We start from the raw sequence: 6,000 nt of genomic DNA, 5'->3' as shown, positions 1-6,000 counted from the left end.
TTACGGGTCAAAAGTGTATAATCTTATATTAAAGCAAGATGATTTTTTCGCATGACATCATTCTAGGGGTTCTACATAGGATATCACGTAAATGTCATGTGAGCAGCTTTCTATTTTAACATCTCTTCTTATAAACGCAATACGGGACACGAACCCTTTTAGTTATATTATAGCCTGTGACTTAGTTTTTTTTATTTTTTTAATCACCCGTGTATCACACGGGCTCTATCCTAGTATCAACATCATATTACTATAATCACATATAGTGTTATAAATATAGGAACTTCGTTTATCACAAATACATGGGAATTTCTAATCCCATTTTAATTGCTTAGGCCTATATTATAAAGCATTTGGTATTTTAAGAACTTTGTTGTGTAATAGTTTTACGTATTTAAATGCGCATGTACAAAATCCAATGTTTTTATACCCGGATCAAACGGCCGGTCGGACCGGTCCGACCGGGACCCGGTGCCCTAAGCGGTCCGGTTGATGCTACTTAGCCCGTTTTTATAAAACCGGCCGGCTCTTGAAATTTCCGGTCGACCCGGGACCAGTGAACCGACAGTCAGACCGGCAATTTTAGATATGTGTGTTGATTTTGCTCAAAACTAACAACAAATGGAGCAGGCTACGATCCATTCTTCTTCAAATCCACCTTTGAGCCAGCCTTCTATGATATAGACGGAATATTTTGATAGAAGAACATGAAGATGATAGAGATGAAAGAGATGTTGATGGTGGAAAATGGACAGCCTCCACAAATGAACTACTTTCAATTTTCAAAACCCTAATAACACAAAATGAATAGTTTCTGTTGGTCTTTATTGAAAAGTGATTTTTTTTTTCATTTAAGATGGGCCTTTTGGACACATGCTTTTTTAACTTAATCCTTGAAAACGTAAGAGAATTTATTTTCCATTGTTGCAGTAACCATATTTCACTCATTAGTCATCACATAATATATACATATACTAGGCATCATGTAATATATATAACTAAGGTATACCGAAGAACTTAAAATTAATATAAATACGGTGTATGACATGATGACGATTGTAATGTATATTTTTTAAGTTCCATGAAAGTTAGCTTTTTTTATATGTATACTATTATATATAATTATATATTTGTGTGTATATATATATATCATTTATGACATCATCCGGGTCAATGTTTGGTCCGACCTCTCGGGTCCATCCGACCTTTGACCCAATAGGTCGTCCGGGTCGATCTCCGGTCCGGGTCTAATAACATTGACAAAATCTAATGAAATGCGTAGAGGGCAAAAATGGAATTTATAGGTAGAATAGGATTTTAATTCGACATGTTCATACTCATTGCTCCATTCAATTATACATTTTCTATTCCGACGGTGATTAAAGTTACGTTTTATGTATGCATAGGAAACAAGTGTAATAACGCCATACTACAATGAACCGAAGTGCTACCAGCCGTCCGTAACAAATTTTAACACCCTGTTGCATTAGTGTTTAGAAATATACATTCGCAATTTACGACTATAGGTACACAAAACAATTATGCTATGTAACGCTACCATTTTAAGAAGATATCTTTAGTTTGGGTCAAAACATGTCATTTTAAAGGTGTGTTAATACAAATTCCGTTAAAACATGTCATTTGAAAAGGGTATCAATTTAAATTCTTTTAAAAAGGTGTCATTTTAAAAGCGTATCAATTTGGTTGGCTCAAAACGAATCAATATAAAAAACGTATGGATTTGGTTCGGTTCTTAGCGGGTCGTTTTGAAATCGTAACGATTTGATTTGGTTTAAAATGGGTCATTTTAAAAAGGCATCGATTGGGTTCGGGCCAAAACGGCCCATTTTAAAAAGTTGTCAACTTGGTTTGGATAAAAACGGGTTATTTTACATGTGTGTTAATTTGTTTCATGGATTTGAATTTTCTTTAATTTTGCACACATTAAATCTTTTAATCCATGAGTAAATGCTATAAAAATGAATAAGAGTCAATAAATAGATTGAAGTTTAGGGTTCTGATATTTGAAACATAATCGGTGGACCAAATTCGACTTGGATTAGCATAGACCCATCAGGTGTACGACGCCTTTCGTAAGCCAGCTGAAAATAATCTCTCAAACCACATGTCACATAAGGCACGCTGGATTATGTAAAGAATTGTTTTTTGAGTTTGATACAATTGCCTCATGCATTGTTTGTCGCTTTGTTGCTCAATAATTTTTAAGGTTTAGTCAAATTTTTTGTTTATATGAGTTTAGATCATTCAATAGGTTATGTTCGACAATAATGTAAATAGTATAAGGGTCTTTCTTTGTGCGTTGCTTTTAACTCCTTAAAAAGCTTCTCAAACTGTAAGTGGCATTTTAAACTAAGATGTGTAATGCTAATATACATTTTAACGGTGCAAAGTGCTTAGGGGGTGTTTGGGTGAGCTTTTAAAAGTGATTTTTTGTTTATTTACTTTTTGAAAAGCAAAAGCAACTTTTGAAAAGCTCTAATTTGAAGCTTTTGAAGAAGCTTTGCCAAACACATTTTGCTTCTCAACAAACATAAAAGCAAATAAGTAAGTTTTAAAAGCTCACCCAAACACCCCATATATTTTACTATACATTAGACTTAATATATAATATACAGGTATGGATAGGAATATGGTTGTTATCATACCAAGTAAAATTCAAATTCATAATGGAAATAAACCGCTTTATATCACCCTTGCTCAACTTAAAGAACAGAGAATGGCGAAAGTACAGGTTTTCTTTTGGTTTTTAAGTTTTTGAAAGCCGTTTTCTTGAATTTATCATTTGGGTTGAAAACATGAACCCAAAATATTAAATGTGGCTTAATCATTCTGTTAAGTTATAATTAATTGATTATTAATACATGTAACTGAAAATATTTGGGTAACAGGTCTAGGCGTTTAGCAATAGTAGATATTGTTATCAAGTTAGTACATAACAGGGAAGTCAAGGATAATGCTTCAGTTAGTTTTACTCTAAACAAAGTTTATGGTATTATTCAATTTAACGGTTCATCAATATTAATTTGTATACTAAATTATATATAAATATATATACTTATCCGGTTCTTGACTCTGGTTCGATTGATCCAACCGGTCCTATGGATATACAAACAAATGCGTCATCGCCAGCACCTTAATCTGACCCCTCCGCAACGCGCGGGCACTTACGCTAGTTATTATATTATTAAAAAGGAGTGATGGACAAAAAAGTAATTTCACAATTAGAGGAAGAGGATAAAATCGACATTTCACAATTGGGCAGAAAAAGTAATTACATTATTTCGTTCTTCAAACGTATCTTACAAGTTCATGAAGCCTCACGTTTTGTGTAACTACTCTTCTATCCTTTATACTATGGTTTATATTTTGGTGCCATCAATTCAATTATTATTATTATAATATATATTGGGTCAAGTTAAAATAAGAAGTATGACATTTGTATGAAGGATAAGAAGCAATCTAGTTCATTGATTTTGGATTAGAAGGTTGAGATTAATTTGAGAGAAAACTAAAGATAAAATAAGGGGAAGGGCATAAAAGGAATAACATATATTGTTGACTTTCTCTCTCCACGTGCAAGGCATATGATAATTTCTCCCATAATTTTAAAGTGTCCATAACTTTTTTATATGACATTTTTTTCAAAAATAAGAATCACCATAATAACGAGCGTTCTTTTATCTTTAATATGTGTACCATATTGATATATAAAAATATAAAAAAAATAGTGGGTTTTTTATACATTGTGTCATTGTGTTTTTTCTTTATTGTGTTTTACCAAAATTGTGGTTTAGTATAGTGCTTTTTACTATTGTGTTTTTTTAATATGTTGTCAATTCGTATCGTGTTTTTCAATTATATTTTTTCTCAGTGTTTTTTTATTATGTTTTTTATACATTGTGTTTTTGTTTTTTCATTGTGAAAAGCACAGTAAGTGATGGAGGTGACTGACTTTGTGGACGGCCATGTACCATTCGTTCCAGTAATCACTTTTCCAATCTAACTTCCTCACATTTTGTTCCTTTCACCTAACATAAATTGAATCAATTTTGATCTAGATTGTGTTTGTTAATAGAAATTAGCTCAACAGGTAATCCATGAGAATCACTGTGAACTGCCGTCGGAGGCTAGTAAGATCGCCGCTGTCAGATGCATAGAGGAGGTAGAGGGAGTAGGAGTGGTGGAAGGTGTTTTCCAATTGAACGGAAGGCGGAGGAGATGCCGCTGTAGGATCGACAGTAAGAGACGATCGAAGACGGATCGCACGGTGACGATGGTGACGGAGACATATATTTATTATGGTTTACGGAGGTTAGTATTATTATTATTATTTATTTGGGTTTATTATAACTGTTTCTCCTCCTTTTCCTAAAACCCATCGTCATTTCAACTGGGTCGTCTTAAATCAATCGACCTTCACTTGACAACCATGATTTCAGCCGTTACACACATAAACATGACATGTGAGATCAAACCCTCCAATTAATCGGTAATTGAAGGTATTTTTATGCCCAAAGTTAGTCAATTGACTCTTTGGAGGGCAAAATTATCGTGTAATTTCATATTAATCCCTCCAGTCTCCGCCTCCCTTCAATTGCCATCAATCATCCAATCAAATTCGTAACAGTTAGGGAGTCGGATGATTGAGATTCACCCACCGGCAATTTCGTATTGACATTGTTTGATTTTTTTTATAAAGAGAATTGGATTCTTGATAACCTTTTGATGATATTCGAGACAATAGGAATCCAAATGGATGTTTGATTTTTTCAGGCTGAATACTTACGTCATTTGCTTAAGCTGTGGATTATTTAGTAGTCACTTTTCTAGAGGTTTTCAGAAATCTTGTAAAATTGTACAATTGATTATCACCTGATAAACTTGTTCTATCACATTTTATAAAAACTTTTGAGCCTTTTGCATCCAATTAGAATCTTTATCATCAAAATATCCTTTTCATGTGATTTTGTAACAAGTGAACTTATTTTATTTATGTTTATAATCCTACTGTTAATAAGGTATTATTGAGTGTTTGTGATTGGTTATTTAATCTGCTTGTCAAATTTTTGTGATTGCTTAATTTAAACTGGTTACTCTCTGGTAGATTTAAAATCACAATTTTGCCACATGGTGAGCTTGTTATTGACTATTTGGATCCGCCTTTTGGCAGCCTAAATATAATACCCTACATGTACGTTTTTAGGGATGAACTTGAAATGGTTTTTATGTCACCTGAATTCACATGGTTTTTATGTCAATTGAGTTTGCCCTATCAAGTTTTGGCTAAAGTTTATGCTGATTTAAATGATGCTGCATCAAAGAACTATGATTTGGAAGCATGATTTTCTGCATCCAAAACTTACAGAGAACTTGTTTCATGCCGTAATATGGATGTATAATTTCTTGCATCCAACTTAATGTTCCTGTAAAAGAGGAGTTCTTTCTTCTATTTATTTATTTATTTATTTATTTATTTATTATTAGTTGTTTTTTTGTGGCTAATTAAGATTCTAAACAATTGGTTTATAAACAAGCCGAACTATAAATTAGATGTGACTCAAGGGTAGAGCACTCACTTTACTAGTGAGAAGTAGGGAGTTTAAACCTCGCTATCACCATTTATATGGGAGATACGAGGGATGACCCTGGCTTGCCAGGGTTCGAGTCCTGATCTCACCCGGTTTTACCGGCTCCTTGCTGTCGTGCCGTTTGGCGGGCATGGGGGTCGGGTTTTATCCGAAGAATCCCTCAATAGGTGGACCGCTAGGGGCTCCGTCCGTCTGGACTCGTGGTCGGCTCGGGCTACCTTTAGCCATTGGGGGCCGCGTACGGAATACCCGGCGTTACTTAGTTGGTCATTCCAAAAAAAAAAACTAAAAATAAAAAACAATAATAAACAAGCTGAACGAGCTGGCTTGGTTTGTGAACGACCTGATTATGAGTGGCCTTTTCCAAGATTTTTTAGAACGCTTTTACAAT

The sequence above is a fragment of the Bidens hawaiensis genome, unplaced genomic scaffold (genome assembly GCF_021521415.1).
Source record: "Bidens hawaiensis isolate Kalapana, Puna unplaced genomic scaffold, B.hawaiensis_p1.1 tig00014713_1, whole genome shotgun sequence".
Taxonomy (NCBI): Eukaryota; Viridiplantae; Streptophyta; class Magnoliopsida; order Asterales; family Asteraceae; genus Bidens; species Bidens hawaiensis.
Note: the sequence above shows the minus strand (reverse complement) of the source record.